Below are 19,191 nucleotides of genomic sequence, written 5' to 3' on the forward strand. Positions count from 1 at the left end.
AAAAATGCCAATACCACAGTCCTACTGTCATCACTAACTTTAAACTTGTACCCAAGATGCCTTCCTTACATTTTTAAAGCAGCCAAAGACAGCAGGATTTGCATTTGAATGTTAGAGCCAGACCTTCCCCTCTGTGGCCTGCAGCCAGAGCACTAGCAGGATGTGGCAATGGGTGACAGCCAGGGTTGAAACACACCCTTGGGCTTCTGCAGAAGAGAAAATGAAACCTGTTTACTTCAGCAGAAGCAAGAGGAAATGAGTAGTATAAACAGTGCAAAATAAATAAGAATGTGAATTTTTGTTATACTGCAATCCAGACTGCTTGTGATCATGGCAGTATATATTTTAAATGGCTATGTTGATAATCTCAATTTTAGACAAAAAAGGAAACAGCACTGAAATGGTCTAGAAAAAACCTGGCTTGAGCTGTACCTTTTAACCTGTATGTATTGCTGTCAAGTCTTACAACACTCTCCTTTAAATTTAAGAAACAAAGCTAATCATCTTTGCATTATTAGTTATAGTCAACGGCAAGAATTTTGGCCAGCTAATGATGTCTTGAGGGTAAAATGCAGACAGTTGGCACTTTATCTATTTATAACAATTTTTTAAATGGCAGTGCCATCCCTTCACTCCTACTCCACATCTCCCACACACACTCAGCACTTTATGAGTCAGGCTGTGAAAATATCGAGAGGCTGATGTAAAGATGAGGTTTTGGAAAGTTCTTTTGTAAAGAACGTTTGAGATGCTTTTCCTTTAGTTTCCTTTTTTTTTCCTGGCTGTGAATAGGTCATATTTCTAAGCCACTGACTGCAGTACAAGGGCAAGGTTTTTATTAAATCTAAAATCTGAGGATATTCTGTTGTTAAGGTAAGGCCACAAGAGAAATACATGTTTTTGCATCAAATTTCTAAGAATATTTTTTCATTTCATAGGACCTTTAGTTTCTCAAGTGTTTAGAAGTCAATGAGGCTGTTCACATGTGATCCAGCCATGTGGCTATGTGGCTGTGGCTATAGAAGCCAGGGGACAGTCAGTCTGAAAATCACAGGTCTCATCACTGCACATGCTATTTATTCATGTTCCCATCCCCAGCACAGGTAGCTTGTGAGCCATGTTCAGGTATAACACTACGATATCTCTTCATGACCACAGTATCACTGACCAGATGGTAACAAGAACACAGCCTGGATGTATGACACTATTCTGGATACATTTGTCTCATGAGAGAGGTTTTTATTACCATTTTAACCCATTAACATTGTTGTTTAATAAAGTACACGTGGCATGATATGTGTTTCAAGTTTAAAGCTTCACTAGGCTAGTACAGGTATGAAGGCTGCTAGTTGACCTTGGGGAGAAGCCCAGGCTGAAGCTCATGAGAGAGCCTGATGTACAGCTGGGTGCTTAGCCCAGTCCTGCCCATGGCTGCGAGATGGGTCTCCACTCTGGTGAGACTGCTGTCTCTATCTGGGAAACACCCACATAGATCCTTCTCACTCAGCCATCCACAGTGTCTCCACCTCCCACTGCTTTGAGATACAGTATTTGGTTTACTGTCCACCTCCCACTGCTTTGAGATACAGTATTTGGTTTACTGTCTGCCCTTCTTGGAGAAAGTGTGAGTTGGTATCTCTCTAACAACAGCAGTCCATTTTACAGGTATCTATTTTTTCATTTTGATTTGTATCTCTAGGGTAAACATTTAAATTAACAGTATTACATTCTTCCTTGCTCTCTTCCATCCCCTAAAGCCCAAGCAGCATAACCCTATCTGTTATATGGCAAAATATCTCCATCTTTGCATAATGGGTAGACAAAATAACTTTTGAGAAGTCTTAGCCCTTAAATTCTACAAGAAACTCTTGTGAAGGCATCTGACCACAAGGCCCATACCTGTGGCTTTCCAGATAGCACTAGGGCTTTTTGGTGAAAACTCTCTCGAGTAAGTACTGTTTATTTTAATTTTTCTATGCATGTTATGCACTACTAGTCTAGTCTTGACTGGAACATCTACAAATGATAGCATAATCTAAACTTACACTTAGCAGCTTTCCAAATAACTTTTCTTCTCAGAGTTTGTTTCCCAAAAAAGCAGCAAAACCTTTTAAAAAAAAAATCCATACAAGATATTGTTTTGTACCATGAGTGATGGTATGGTGAGAGAGATGGAGAGAGAGAAAGATGGCCCATGGATCTTTCTGGATCTCAGCAAGAAAGGCTTATCAGCAAATAGATTAATAAAATAGCCATTGTAATAAGATAGGAAAAAAAGAGAGGAACATAAATAACGAGCAATTCTTATGTCCTTTCAGATGTTGGGCACCCTGTGTTTGTACAGCATTGGACAGGCCTCAGATGAGTTTTCACATGGCAGATCCCTCCAAGGAGAGATTCCTCCTTTTGGGTCCTTTGAGCTATTAAATAATTTCCTTACAAGAAAACAACTCTGTTCCTAAAGGATGTTTGCAGGAAAACTCCTTGCTGCACTTTCAGATAAAGGTAAGGTAGGTGGCATAATCACTGGTACCAAGTGGGACCTGCCCACAGGCTCCTCTGTTATGATGAGGTGGCTGAGTTTGTCCTGCAGCACAGCATAAGGTGAAGGCCATGCTGGACATGTGTCATGGCACAGTACAGGCCTGGGACTGCTTAGATACGCTGTGGCGTGGATGACTGACTCCTCAATGCACAAAGGTCTCCCAGTCAGGATCACTGCACAGATGCTTTCAAATCTTTAGTTTATTGCTCCCAACAAGCTAAGCTACTTCTTGGCTCACCTTTGAACAGAAGTTGTTTAACGTACGAGTGGTAACAGGAAGAAAAATTGAGAAAGTAATTTCTGTTGTTTTCAAGTAGAGTAGTGTCAAGGGTTAGGGCTGGACCTGCCACTAGGTATATGACAGATGCTATTAACCCTCTCCCCTCCCAAAGGGAGAGACTTATGGATTGGAAAAGAATACTAGAACTACTTCAGTGAAAAATAAAAATAAGATTAAATATATGCAAATATACACGAACCCAATATCAAACCCAGCTCCCCTGATGGCAATTACATCATTGTAATCACTTGTGGTGTGGCAGGCACTGGAGAAGTCCCAGACTGGATTCAGTAACAGATGGGAATCAGATTCAGGAGCTAGATTCTGCAACTGGATTCAGGAAAAAATGGATCAGGACAGAGCTGGCCAATGTCATACCCATCCACAAGAAGGGTTGGAAGGAGGAGACAAGGAATTCCAGGCCTGTTAGCCTGACCTCAGTGCCAGGCAAGACTGTGGAGCTGGCCAAGGGATCAGGCCCAGCCAGCATGGATTTAGGAGGGGCAGGTCCTGCCTGACCAACCTGATCTGCTTTTATCACCAGGTGACAGCCTGGTGGATGTGGGGCAGGCTGTGGATGTAGTCTACCTGGACTTCAGCAAGGCCTTTGACACCATCCCCCATGGCAAACTCCTGGACAAGCTGTCAGCCCACAGCTTAGACAGGAGCACTCTGTGCTGGGTTAGAAACTGGCTGGAGGGCTGAGCCCAGAGAGTGGTGGTGAATGGTGCCACATCCAGCTGGCAGCCTGTCACTAGTGGTGTCCCCCAGGGATCAGTGCTGGGCCCCATCCTGTTCAATATCTTTATTGATGATCTGGATGAGGGGATTGAGTCAGTCATCAGTAAATTTGCAGATGACACCAAGCTGGGGGCAGGTGTCAATCTGTTAGAGGGTAGGAGGGCTCTGCAGAGGGACCTTGACAGGCTGGTCAGATGGGCAGAGTCCAACAGCATGAGATTTAGCACATCTAAGTGCCAGGTTCTGCACTTTGGCCATAACAACCCCATGCAGAGCTACAGGCTGGAGACAGAGTGGCTGGAGAGCAGCCAGGCAGAGAGGGACCTGGGGGTACTGACTGACAGCAGCTGAACATGAGCCAGCAGTGTGCCCAGGTGGCCAGGAAGGCCAATGGCATCCTGGCCTGTATCAGGAATAGTGTGGCCAGCAGGAGCAGGGAAGTCATTCTGCCCCTGTACTCAGCACTGGTTAGGCCACACCTTGAGTACTGTGTCCAGTTCTGGGCCCCTCAGTTCAAGAAAGATGTTGAGTTGCTCAAATGTGTCCAGAGAAGGGCAACGAGGCTGGTGAGGGGTCTGGAGCACAAGCCCTATGAGGAGAGGCTGAGGGAGCTGGGGGTGTTTAGCCTGGAGAAGAGGAGGCCCAGGGGAGACCTCATTGCTGTCTACAACTACCTGAGGGGTGGTCTTAGCCAGGTGGGGATTGGTCTCTTCTCCCAGGCAACCAGGGACAGGACAAGAGGACACAGTCTCAAGCTGTTCAGGCAGAAGTTTAGGCTTGATCTTAGAAAAAAGTTCTTCACAGAAAGAGTGATTGGCCATCGGAATGGGCTGCCCAGGGAGGTGGTGGGGTCAACATCCCTGGAGGTGTTTAAGAAAAGACTGGATGAGGCACTTAGTGCCACGGTCCAGTTGATTAGTTAGGGTTGGGTGATCAGTTGGATTTGATGATCTTGGAGGTCTTTTCCAACCTGGCTGATTCTGTGGTTCTGTGAGAGGCAGAACAGACAGAGTCCTCCTTGCACACTGACCATTAAAGACAAGCTCTTGACCCTGGCGATCCCTTGGCTTTTCATGGCATGTATGGAATGGAAAACCTTGCTGATCAATTTAGGATCACCTGCACCTCAAACACAGCTCCACAAGAACAAGTATAAGCAAGAGCCTTTCTGCATACCAGCTATAAACATCGTGTTATCACTTCTAGAAGCAGACACTGTCTGTAAAAAGATACCATTAACTTTAAAAAATGTGGTTACTCAGAAGAGACTGAGTTGTAAAAGTAAAATCACTGAACAGAATTAGTTCTGATCTAACTCAAACCAGGACAAGTAACTGGTGTTTCACAAGACTTGGGTGTTTCATGTGCTAGATGGAGTGTATACACTGTCCCAAGGGCAATTTTCCAAATGCAGATTTAGGATATTAATAGATAGCTAATCCTGCTGGGTGTTATGGCCTGTTTCTGCACCTTCTCATTCTTACAAAGACTCAGTCTTTTCTGATTTTCAAAGCTGCCAGGCACTCTAATGTTGGCCCATGTTATACTGACCCACACACTTCTTTTCCACCCTGTTGTGTTTAAACTGCTGATTCACTGCCTGTGAAGCAGACTGAGGGAATTGTGGTTATGGTCATGGAGGAAGTCTGTAGCAGTGACAGGGACACAAAGAAGTTTTGTTTTGTAGCATTCCAAATGACATGCTCTCTCCTGCAGTCTCCTGACTTTACTCTTTGCAGAAATTTCCTACATGGTGGAGCAAATGAAGTAAGGAGCCTCATTAATTCCCAGTCTTTCTTCTTTTTCCTATCACTGTTCTCACCATATCACAAGATTACTGTAAAAAAAGAACATTTAATTAAAGGTTATCTTCGGTTGCAGATATACAAGGAATTGAATTAAGGCTGCATGGAAGGTGTCTAGAGTGTTTAACCTCAGTCTAGAGCATATTGTGTATTTGCTGTATGAACAAGCATGTATACATATTGATAAGCATTTATACATATAAGTCCTCCATGAGGAAGACGAATAAATAGGATTTCACTCTGGATCCATGTATGAGTTGTTTCTGGTAGCACACTCTGTCCTCCTCCTTCAAAAGGGCTCATGCTCAGTTTTTTTGGCAGGCTCTTGGCAGTGCAAATGCAGATGGCAGAAGGATCAAAGCAACCTGAAAAACAGTTTGTCGTCCAAGCTCGAATGAAGCTTCACGGAAATAGCTTCACTCCCCTCCAGACTTGCAAAAGCTTGTTACAAGGCAAAGTTAACAACTGAGCTCCTCCAAAAAAAGGTCAGATATCTTTTGCAATAGCAAGTATTAGTCAAGCTAAATATGTAACTCTTCACAACTTACACATAAAAGTCCAGGTTGCTCTTTATATCATCCTCACTGCTGAACTAAGTCATGGCAAAAGGCCAGGAAACTTCAGAAGAAGAATGATTTTGATATGCTGAGAACTTTGGTAAACTTGGAAATATGTTCTATTCTTTTCTGTGTGGATACACAATGGCTTTTAGAAGCAAGCGTAGTGTTTGAATACATCCCATCTGATCCAGTGTCACTAATTACATCTTACTGAGCATCACCTGTTGGCAGCTGTTTGTTCCTAAAGCCTTTTTAGAGCTTTCCTTTCTTAACATTTCCTATGAGCACAATACTAGATCTCAGACAGTGCATGTCCAGCATAAATAATACATAAATTGGATGCAAGCTGCTTTTTCCCTCCAGTGCTCATGCTGCCTGCAAGCAAGGTTAGAAGACCAGATGGTAAAGATGATAACATTTTCCTACTCTCCAAATGATACTGGTCATAGAAAGGAAGCTGCTGTGCTTCCATTCTTCTTCTACTTCCATTTTATGCAACTTCCACAACTGTGTGAGTGTCATTCATCTTTCCAATTTTTTTCTTATTGTAGAATCATAGAATCATGGTATTCCATCAATATGGAAGAGACCTTAAATATCATATGCCCTAAAAATCTAATGCCCTTGCAGTGAACAGAGACAGCTCTCACTTAGACCAAATTGATCAAAGCCCCATCCAACCTGTCCTTGAAAAATTTTAGGGATTGGGCATCCACAACTTGCCACTCTGAGGAATCTGTTCCAGTGTCTCACCACCCTCACAGTGAGGAGAATCTTCTGTACATCCAGCCTAAATCTACCCTATTTAGTTTAATACCTCTGCCCCTTGTCCTGTCACAACAAGCCCTACTAAAAAGATTGTCCTCACCTTTCTTACAGGCCCCATTTGAATACTGAAAAGCTGTTATAAGGTCTCCCAAAAGTGTTTTATTCTCCAGGCTAAACAACTCCAGCTTTCTCAACCTATCCTCACAGGAGAGGTTTTCCATCACTCTGATTATTTTTGTAGCACTCCTCTAGACTCACTTCAACAAGTTCATGTCCTTCTTATGTTGTGAGCCTCAGAACTGAATGTAGAGTGAACATAGCTGGTTCACGTTGAGCTGCTTCTCAACCAACACCCCCAAGTCTTTCTTCTCAGGGCTGCTTTCTATCCATTCTTTGCTCAGACTGTATTTGTGCTTGGGATTGCCCTGAGCCAGGTGCAGGATCTTGTACTTGGCCTTCTTGAACCTCATGAGGTTTGCACAGGCTTACCTCTCAAGCCTGTCAAGATCTCTCTGAATGGAAACCCTTCCTTCCACACCACACAACATGACATTGTCAGCAAACATGCCAAGGGTGCACTCAATTCCACCCTCTTTGTCGCCAACAAAAGTGTTAAACATCATTGTTCCCAACACTGACTTCTGAGGAAGGCCACTTTTTACTGATCTTCACCTCAACATCAAGCTGTTGACAACTCTTTGAGTACAACCATTCAGACAATTTCTTATTCTATCCATCAAATTCATGTCTCTTCAATTTAGAGATGAGGATGTCATGCAGGATAGTGTCATGTGCTTTGCATAAATCCATGAAGATATGACATCAGTTGCTCTTTCCTTATCCACCAGTACTATAACCCTGTTATAGAAGGGAACCAAATTGATCAGGCACAATTTGCCCTTAGTGAAATCAAGTTGGCTGCCACCAATCACCTCCTTATTTTTATTATACCTTTGTATACCTTCCAAGAGTATCTACTCCATGATCTTGCCAGGCATAGAGGTAAGACTGGGTGGCCTGTATTTGCCCAGATCTTTTTTTCCCTTTTAAAAATGGGAGTTGTGTTTCCTCTTTGCCAGTCACTGGGAACTTCATTGGACTGCCACAACTTCTGAAATACAATGCCTATTACAGCCTGGCAATCTCATGGAAGCAAGAAAATTGTCTCTCTAACTTCTTTCTCCTTGCAGAAGAAAGCACTCATACACTGTGGCTTTGCGCCTCACAAACATGGCAAAACGATGTACAATTATTACTAGGTCAGAGGAGGTGTTTGTGCTCAGTTTGCACAACAGCAGGTTATGCCAAGTGCAAACTGCTGTACAATTAGGCCTGGGGTTTCTCAATATATGCAGAGCTAGAAAGGGTAAGTTTTACTGGAAGATTTACAGCAGAACGTATTTGATCTTCCAGCTTGCGCTTTGATGTTTATTGAATATGTCTCAATCAGAGATGTAGGACTGGGCTCAGCATATCTAAAGCAGTTTGAATCTTTCAAGATAATGCCTTTTTTCCATTTCCAAACTCAATGGTTTCAATTCATCACATTCCACCGTAGCTGAAGTGATTTATATGTCTTCGCAGTGCTGCAAACTGCAGCCTTCTAACCTGGAACTCTCCCTGCAAGGTATTAATGTTCCCCAATGGTTTCACATCACTTCACACACTATAAAAAGGGCTATGTTATTAACAGCCTTAAAAATTCCTTATGTTTGGCAAAGTTTTACATTTAAATCCTAAACTTGTTGAAAGTCAGGCTGGTACAAACCGTAAGATGCATTAGTTTGTACATTTGAATGTAAAAGGTATTTCTGAAGCTTTTTGCTCTATCATTCAGCTACACATATCAGAGTCTGTAAAATTATTTTCTGCCTCTTAATTTCAGCATGTTCTAGTAAAAAAAAAAAAAAAAAAAAAGGAAAACTGTTGGGATTTTTTGGCATAAAATGCAAACTGCCACTATTATATTACACATCATTAAACGATATACTGTCTCTGTTTCTCACTATCCTTTCTTTTCTCCTTTTTCTTCTCCACAAGCTGTACATATTCAATGTTCACCCTAGGGCATTCTTTATATAAACAAAGGGGCAGCTCTGAGACCAAAGCCGCATACAAGGATTAGAGTAAATCTGCTGTATTTCTCCCTCCTTCTCCCTTTTTATGATCTGGTAAAGTGAGGGGACATAAAGTAAGTACATGTGAGGTTGGATCAGACAGTGTTGTGTTGGCTGGAAGCAGATGGACCTTCCAGATTTGTTGCCAATGGATACAAAGGTACTTGTACAGGTGGAGTAAGAACAGTCCGGTGTGGAAATTAATTTTTTTCCCTTTCTTTCCTTTTTTTTTTAATGCACAACAGGCTATATGTTTACTTTTGGGAAAGAAAAGGGGAGAGTTTATTGCCTTCCCTAACTGGTTGCAAGCCCAAAATCCAGCCCCTGTATCCTTGTGCACATAAACATCACCTTCACTCATGCTGGGACTGTCTACAGAAGAACTCTTCCAGACAGGTTCAAACCCTTGTCTCTGCCTCATATTTCTTTTGCTCTACCACACTTTTGTTTCCCCATACAACCAGCGTCCCCTCTGGTATATGTAACCTCAGATCTATGGTGAACTCTATTTGCTGCTGTGGCAGAAACTTCAGCCTTTGAACCCTTATTTCCATTTCTCCCAGAATACTTCAATTTGGGCCAGCAGAATTTCCCAGTGAGCCAGTAGTGTCCACAGAGGCCTGCTCCTTGGTATTAACCTGAACATAAGAGACAAAATCTGTGTATTTGCCTTATCCTATCAAACTAGACCTAAATTCTGCTGTCAATTCATCACTGCCACATCACTAGAGCAAATCCCATTCAAGGGTATAATGGAAGGGCAAGATCAGGTGCATACAATATTTGTGGTGCAAAAAAACCAAAGCTTTTTTTCTGATGAAAGGATCCTTTCCTGAGTATGTGGCAAGGGGATTTCAGCAGCAGCTCCAAGAGCAAACAAGCTGAACCACATACTTCTTTTGTAGCACAGAGAATTACTGATGTGTTAGGAAGGTAAATCAACTGGCAGCTCCCCTAGAGAATTTGATTTGGCCAAGCATCTTGTTTTCTCTGCTAAGTTTGATGTGGGGGTTTTAAAACATTACTTATTTATTCATTGTATTTTCTTTCTTTGTTCTGTTGTGAGAGGAGAGGGCTGCAAGCTGAACAACATCTGTGTGCTTATTTGAAGACAGGCAGTCTCATGGGCCTACAAGCAGTGAATCTGTAGGATGAACTGAGTTATAACAACAGGAGTAAGGAGTTTGTATTGGTCTGCCTTTGAAAAGGCAGAGTCAGCTATGGGACCCATGAAACATGATGCCTAGTGGTGCCTTCAAGTTTAAGGAAAGTCCAAGCTATTGGTTTTAGTTTTTAATGAGAAGCTTTTATCTGCACCTGCATTTGTATGCACACGTACGGAATGCTGCAAATTAAAACAAAAATGAAACATAACCTGGTCTTCAAAGCTTGTCACTGTTTGTGGGGTTTTTTGTACCTGATACTTTGCTACTACAGAAGCAATCAGAAGTCCCTGGAACTACCACATGGGGCTCCTCAAGACCCCAATTCCTCCCAACAAAGAAAGAACAAGTTACAAAAAGCCCAAAGTTAGGAAGTGCAACATGCTCCTGGCAAAGAGCAGAATCTGCCCCAGACAATCCATGGGACATCAGGACTGCTTGGCTGTTGCCTCCTGCTCTTCCAGAGGAGCTAGCTTGAGTCTGATTCCACAAGAGATCAGTTTTGTTGCCTGAACAAAGCAGGATGAAAGCTGACACATTGGAGAGTTTGGATACCTGTTTCCTGGTCCAGGCCCTGGCCCCAGCCCTTTCTTTGACAGCTTAATGACTCATTTTTACTGTAAGATGAAGGTATGTACCTACCTGGCAAGGTGAAGAGATGATTAACTGGTCTTTGTTTTTAGTCTGATGTGCAGAGTGTGATTAGTTGCCATATGTGCACGTATCCCCCAGGCAGGCTGTCTTCAGGCTGCTCTCTGTGGCATGAGCATGAACCCCAGCAGAAGCAGCTGCTTTCAACTCTTCCTGATCCAGGGAGGGTGGTGCCTGGATTTTCCCTTCTTCAGTCCCACGCGAAGGTGGTTGGTTGTCTTTTACTTGAAGGTTTAGTGCAGACGTGGGTTGTTCTATTATCTTCTCCTTTTTGTACTTTCAGACTGCATTGAGAGCTTTTTTCAACTTTTCCCTGAAATTATCAGAGGTGGACTCTATTAATTTGATGCTATGCCCAGCAGTGGGGCCTTTGAGAGAGGCCTCAAGGTGCAGCATTCATTACCTGGACAGTGCCTCTGTGCAAGCAGCCCAGGAGGACCTGCATACCTGAGAGGAAGAAGGTAAAGCCAAGCATAAGTTACAGTGTGAATAAGCTCAAGGAAAATGGTACTGGGAAAATCTCTTGGGATCTTGCTGAGCCAGGTGCTTGTGGCTGGCCATACTTGCCTCCCTTTCGAGAAGCTGTTTGCAGCTTGCTGGTTTCTGCCTTGTTCAAGGAAGCAAGATTTTGTACATTATTTGTAAACAAGTGGAGTTGTGTCAAAGACACTCACTTCTCATCATTTATTTCTCTTTTATAACAGAAAGGACTACAGAACCTTGAATTTTGGCTAATCATCAGGGTTCAAACACAGAAAGAATAGGAACAATAATTTAAAATCACAAGGCATGTTTGGTTCTCTTCAGGCATCCTGCAGATTTCTTTATCTGCTTCCTGAGGCACCTGTTGTGTATAATGCAGGATTCATTCAGGAATGTAGGGGGTTTTTTTGACCCATCCTTCTTTGGTATTTCTGATTGTTTTCTTTTTTTCCCTTGCAACTTGCCATTTCAGATGTGTTAATAATTAATATGCTTTAAGCCAAAACTGAATTAAAAGAAAAAAAAAGTTAATTGTCTATGAACTTTGAATATGACATTTTAAGGCAATTTCATCTAATTAGAATACTCCTGAATTCATGCACACATTTTTGTATGATTCCAGGATAGCATTCTGAGGCTCTTAGAAGTTGCTCTCTGAATGCATATTTTGAGTGTAAGGCTTGACTTCATCCATGGATTTCAAGGCATTTTACAAAGGACAGACATATCATGGTTCTTAATCTAATGAACGGAAATTTTTTAACTAAAGAGGGTGATTATTTGCTCAACATCACACCATAACCATGTGGAATAGCTGGGAAGAGAAGGTAGATTTCCTGGAAGGAAAGTCAATATTCACAAAAAATAGCCAGCTGTCCCCCATTTCTGTATCTCAGCATGAGCTACCAGTTTAATTGGCTATGTAGATGATTTTGAGTCATTAATACAAGATCTACTGGAATTGAAAGTATTTCTGAGCAAGCCCTCTCTGAGTTTCATTTATTTGGGTGTTTTATTACTGTATTTACAACATGCCAATTGACTTGTTTTGTTGGCTTGTAGAAGAACAGAGTGTACTATTCTGCAGACACCTGAGTCTATATAAAGAATGATGGACTACTGGCAGATAAAACTGGAAAAATATGAAATAACTAAGCTACCTTTGGCATCTACCAACTTGAATTAGATTAGCAGAGAGAGAAAGGTCAAAGTACTGGCAAATTCCTTCTCTCAGCTAGAGGGAAGTGAGCAGAAATCTCAGAGGCAGAAGTGCATTCTTTGGTGGGGAGTTTTGACTGATAATGTAATAGACTGAGCTGGGAGAAGAAAGGAGAAAGAAAATCATAGGTTTGGGTTGGAAGGGACCTTACAGATCAGTTTCAACCCCTTTGCCACAGGCAGGGACACCTATTAGACCAATTTGCTCAAGGCCCCATCCAGCTTGTCTTGAACACTTCCAGGGTTGGAGACCCGACAGCTTCTCTGGGCAACCTGTTCTAGTGCCTCACCACCTTCATAGTGAAGAATTTCTTCCTAACACCTAATCTAAATCTACATTCTTCCACTTTTAAGTCATTACCCGTAGTTCTGTCGCTACAATTCTTTGTCAAAACTTCCTCTCCAGCTGTCCTGTAGGCCCCCTCCAAATACTGGAAGGCTCCTTCCTTCCCCTCCCCTCCTCATCTTCTCCTTGTGTCTTCTCCTCGCCTCTCCTCAGCTTGCCTCTCCTCACCTCTCCTCTTTCTGCCTTGCCTCACCTCACATCTCTCCTCCTTTTTAGCAGATCCATGTAGCAGAAAGCCAAAGGTATTGTCTTAAGACCTCTAAGCTGCCCAGTGCACACTGACTCCTGTGGTCATGAGCAAATACAAGAAAAAGGTTCTGCTGGTTCCATAGCCCTTGTAGGGTTGAAACGTAGTGCATGGGATGGAGTCCACCCATTTTTTGTCAGGCACATCTTACCCATGTGCTGGGAGACAGAATTCATTGGATGCTGATAGCAGGGTAGTGATCCACTACCTGGTGTTATCTAATCATACCAGTCCACTTCTCCTGTCAGTCTGGGGGAAAAAAAAATCCCAAAAGCTCACATAGACATACAAGCTATCCTACAACATATAGAAAGCCTGGGATACGTCTTGCTGGAAAATATATTTACCCTTTGGTATACTTACACATACTCTCAGAGTGATGAGTCTAGGTTAGCTCTTAAAATAAAATCAACCTCGCAGTAGCAGCAGCCGTAACAGAGCTGTCATCAGCAGGACCCAGACTTGGTGCATGCTGAGGGGAACAGCTGGTGCAGAGAAATGAATAGCCAGCCATTGTCCTTGCACCTGGCCAGTACCGGCTCCCGCAGCCAGAGATGACAAACAGGGCTACCGCAGAGACAACTGGTGTATTTTTCTGAGAGGCATAAATTAAATGATAATTGTGGCAGAAGTGTATGATGTGTAAGAATTATGTATAAAAGAGATGTGATGAACATGATCTTCCACTCTCCCCCATCAACGAAAGCTTTTTAGCTCTCTTGTCTTAGAGACAGAATGACATTGGGGGGTCCTTTCATAAAAAGGAAAGAGGGGGAATAGCCAGATCAGGGAATGCAAATGAGCCTCCCGGAACACTGGACGAGATTCTAATCATCATTATTCTTTGTGGATGCCGTGGTGATTTTGACTGTTGCTTTTGTTAGCTAAATTCAACCGAGACAGGACTTGTACACGAGGCCCATCTGTTTGTGAGAGTGAGGATGGTGGGAGAACAGCTAATGCTGAACACAAACTGTTCTGCTGCTTACACTGGAGGGCATATGCAATGGTAACAAACATTGGTGATGTCTTCAGACATGGAATATGGAATAACTGCCCATGATCACTACGCAGGGCTTTACCTTGTGACTGAGAAGGGACAGGTAAGCCTGCTCCACTGCCTGCACTCAGGAGGCTGGAGAAACCCTATTGCCTGTGCTGCGGTCACAGCTGCCCTGCTCCCAATACTGAGAAATAAGGTCGGGGGTAGCAGAAACAGGTTTCAGCACAAGGTGAACATCATGCTTATGCTTTGCTGGAGTCAGAGCCTGCAGTTTTGACTGTTAGTACACTAACTCACTTGAGCACCTTGAACACTGTGTTCAGTTTTGGGCCCTTCACTACAAGAAAGACATTGAGTCACTGGAACGTGTCCAGAGAAGGGCAACAAAGCTGGCAAAGGGTCTAGAGAACAAGTCTTATGAGGAGTGGCTGAAGGAACTGCAATTGTTTAGTCTGGAGAAGTGGAGACTGAGGGGAGACTTCATTGCTCTCTACAACTAACTGAAAGGAGGCTGTAGTGAGGTGGGTGTCCGTCTCTTCTCCCTAGTATCAGGTGACAGAACAAGAGGAAATGGCCTGAAATTGTGCTACGGAAGATTTAGATTGGTTATTAGGAAAAATCTAATCACTGAGAGAGTGGCTAGGCACTGGAATAGGTTGCCCAGGGAGGTAGTGGGGTAACCAATCTCTGGAGGTGTTCAAAAACTGTGTATAAAAGCCACTTTGGAACATTGTTTAATGGCCATGGTGGTCTTAGGTTGATGGCTGGACTAATGATCTTAGAAGTCTTTTCCAACCAAAACAATTCTATGATTCTATGATTGCACACACTACTCTGCTTAATTTCATATACAGTTCTGCAGTGCGTTGCAGTTTCCCTGTCACAGATGTCTAAACTAATCTTCCTGTTCAAATGACTAATAGCAATTAGTAATAGCAGAACCCATCTCCTGAGATCTCATTATAAATCCCCAAACTGAGGCATTTACATACAGTTAAGTGATAGCAAATGACCAGTCCCCTGCCTGTCACTCCCCTCAGCACAGGTCACAGATCCCAGGAATGGCAAATGCTTCCCCACTGGAAGTTTGGAAACTTAATCCAGTTTTTCAAAAGTAAACACTCCATCTCCCTCTCCTAATTGTTCCTATACCACCTTCCTACAGACAGTGAAAAGCTGGCTGTGCAAAAAATAGCATCCATTATTCAAAGAATGAGTAACAGCTCACAGCTACATGTGTTTCCTTTTCATGTTAAGAAAAGCACAGAAAAAAGGATAACAGTTTCTTTGCAATAAATGCTCACAGAGAACTGGAAACACTTCCAGGTTTGGATAATTTTGTATTTTGCAACTTCCCACAAAACAGGTATTTTTCACAGAGGCATGATATTCCCTTAGAAAATCCATGTGGTGCCTGTCATCTCATCAATGATTATGTGAAATCAATATAACGTCTGTTATCTTCATCACCTACCCACTTCTGAATACCAGCAGAAAGCAACAAATGTCACAAATTTTCCCCTGCAAAAGCTTCAAGTGCGACCACAGTCCCAGGACTTGAAAAATGCTTGTGGCTTCACAAGAGTCTGCATTCAGACAGTTACTACAAATAATTTCTGAGCTGAGATGCTCATATTTTCTGATTAAACCACTTTTCCCTAGCAAAATTAAATGACCAACTGCGACGAGAACAACCTGCTTGCCATTATTCCACACTAAGGAGAGAGAGTGATGCTTTGGGAAACCCGGCTTTTATTGTCTTAAAACTTGGAAGAACTCATGTAACACCACTTAGGAAAAATTAGTGACTTGTAGGACCCAAACTACTTAAGAGAGAGTAGACTGAAGAACCAAGGTCACTTCATCTCTTGCTTATGAGTTTCGGCCAGAGACATTTGAGGAGAAAGAAGCTGCAGCACAGATGTTTATGGGTACTCAACCAGTGGCTCTAGTAACAGGAGATAAGAAACAAAAAGAAAATGGCAGCACCAGTAGAAACCATAGATGAGGACTGGAGAAGGAGAGGATGAGGCACTCATCTCTCTTTTGAGAGTTAACTAACTGGTGTCCAGAGATGAGTTTTCAGTCATCTTAAGTAGCTGGGTGAACAGCAACCTGTTTCTGGAGTAACAACTAACAAAAAAATTAAACCAGTTAAAATAGTCTATTAGTTTTCCCACAAAGGCTGTTTTATTTTTATTTCTTATTTACAGGTAGTTCCATTTAACCAGCTTGAAATTGGACTTGAATGAACATTTTGTTGTGCATGAGAACTGCAGAGGTCTGAGTTTGTGTTTTTCCTGTTTTAATCTAATTCTTTCTTTTTAACCCTATGCATCCATAGCAGTACCTAAATAGAAGGTTTACAATACAAGACATTTGCATTAAAATTTTCTGATAGGAAGATCCCAAAATTATTCACAACATCTTCCCATTAGCTCTTGCTTACAGTTTTTGACAGCCATAGAGTGGAATATGGCACTCACTTTGACAGCAATTTAAGTAAAATGGCACTATTCTATCTACTCCCATTTCTTGTCAACTGAGCCTCTTTTCAGAGTATGACCCTGACTTCAAGTCTGTATCTATTGAGAAAAATCTTGTCTGTTCCTATATCATCATACTGATTAGGTGCAGCTATTTATGTTATTGATGTTTTCAAGCTCATTTTTTAGCCTCAAAGGAGAATAGACACCAGGAATTAAATTCTGGTCAATATCTCTAAATCCAAAATATATTACTTATGGGAATTTTTCTTCTCTTTTTACTACCTTTTCTCAAACCCTCTTGATGGTTTCTGTGGGCCTCTTTTGAAGGATACAAAGGTGATGCTGATACAGCTGGGTGTTAAGGTGCTTTTTATGTTCTAAATAAAAATGTGGTGAGATTTAATGAATTTGTGAATGTCTGCAGCTTTCTGGAACTGTTGCTAGCCCTTTGTATACAGAAAGAAAGAAAATACAACAAAATACAAACAAGCAGGAATAAAACGCTGGGAAAGGTGATTGTTTTGCTAACATCTTACTCATATTTATTAAAGGTCGAGAATATATATATGTTGATAAATGAACTTTTGAGAAAGTACTATAAATGGAAAAGATCCAAGGAAGAACAGAAATCCTGTTAAGTTTTTCAAAATGTGTGTGAATAATGTAATTACCCTTCAGAGTGAAATGGTCACAACTACTCTGTGCACTATATATAGAAAGAAAAAGAGATGCTTATTTTTGATGTATGAAAAACAAGGCAAAGGACTGGACTGTAGAGAAAGAATTTGTGGTGCCAGCTGATGTAGACAAACTGCACTTGTCAGAAAGATGCATCTCCAGGACGCCTTGGCTGACGATGTGCAGGAAGGATCCTCACAGAGCCACCTTGCTTCCAAGGGCCAGGAGCGGGAAGGTTTTGCAGACAGGCTGGTGGAGACACCTCACCTTCATGATCCTATAAAATACACAGGTCTAAGTAGGAAAGGAACTGTACTAGCGGACTGTGGCAGACTAGTTTAACTGCCAGACCAGTCAAGGGAAATTAGGCATTATATGTGGTAGCACAAAAACAGTTGACTTTCCCAGTCCAAAACTAGTATGTACCTTGAGCCTTTTTCTGCCTGGCATGCCTGCTTCTACTCAGTGCTCTGCCAAAAGCCTGTCCTAGGTCACAAACTTGACTCATAGCTGGCTCAGAGTGGTGGGAGTTCTTGAACTGCCTCAGTGAAGGCATTTGTGCTACTCTCTTTCTGGTGCCATGGGGGATTTTTGGTGCTGACCACAGGCATACCATTAATGATACTCAGTCTGTCTTTACCAAGTCAGCTTAGAGACATCACACAACTTCTGAGAGGAAATTTCATCTTGCTCTGATTATGTAGGACCCTCCTTCAGTCCTCCTGCTGCTACTTGGATCCCTTATGTTCTTTGGTAACCTACAAAGGTCTTTGGTTCAGCAAGTTTTGTCTTCAGCAATGATAACAAGCAGCCTTTCATCTTGGATATATGTTTAGCAATGATGTCTTGTATCCATAGAGGGCTTGTCACTGCTTCATTAAGCAAATCTGAACAAGAAAAGCCTTGGTCTTAGAAGCCTAAAAAACTAGGGGGTGAAATCTGCTCTTGCCAAAATACATGGAAAATTCTGCAGCTGAGATGGCTGGGACTACGATTTGCCCAAACACATGGCCTTAGAAATCTGCTGTACTTCCTCTGTTCCTTTGGTTTCTAGACAGAAATGCAATTAAGAAGTGTCAAAGCTGTGAACTATGGGTGGCAGGACATTTAGCTACAGGGATGCAAGATACTGAGAAGCACATAATTTCCATTGGTTTCCACCAACACAGGAAACTGCTTTAAAACATCTCTAAATATTGTCTTCAGGTGAAGAAACTAGGCCATGGGACTCAAAACTTCTTGCAATAGTTCCTTCAAGAATATTTGAAAATACAACAGTATTTGAAAATACCCTAACCCTGGCTCTCTCTGCCTTCCAGGTAATGTTTAGCATGAGTAACAGTCATGTATGTTCAGCATGTACTCCATTTGGCTCATTATCATGTTGAGGGGTGTCAGCTCTAGTATTAAAATTGCAGTTAATTAGGGAAAGGTCTTCCCTTGGGCACTATAGCCCTCAAAATCTGTTTTGAAGCTGTGTGTTTTCATTGTTTTAGCCTTGCTACATCTCTTTTAACTGAAACAGGGTTGTTTTATCTTCACAAGACTCTCTCCTTCAGCTGCTTGGCAGGCCAGTTTTGTGGATTTACATTCCCAGAGAACATAAGCATCTCTTGGTTATAAGCATCTCAACCTTGTTCCTGAAGTGCACTAAATTAACCTGCATTCCTATCCCATGGTAAGCTAGGCAGTTATCCCACACCTTCCCATGAGACAGACCTCAGTACTGGTTTTGACCTCTAGGGCCCAGGCAGCTCTTGTCCTTCCAGCCACAGACCAGTAACTGTAACTGCTCTATGAAGGTGTATTCTCGCAGGCCTGTGTACTTCTTCCAAAAGGAAATCATGGAAACCTAATCTGCAGGGTCTGGGCGAGAAGGAAAAAAAAATCATTTACGTGCACGTAAAGGATCCCTGAATAACTTCTCAGCCTGGGAGCTGGCATGCCATTCTTACAACTGGCTTTATATTTTATTCTCTGTTTGGACAAACTGGTAGGTAACAAGATGAGCACACCAGCAAATGCCACTCAGGAGAAGGGAGCCACTGCTCGTCAGCCAGGCAACAGCACGTTACAAGTGCTGCTGTTTTGCAGCTG

Source organism: Indicator indicator, chromosome 2 (assembly GCF_027791375.1).
Source record: "Indicator indicator isolate 239-I01 chromosome 2, UM_Iind_1.1, whole genome shotgun sequence".
Taxonomy (NCBI): domain Eukaryota; kingdom Metazoa; phylum Chordata; class Aves; order Piciformes; family Indicatoridae; genus Indicator; species Indicator indicator.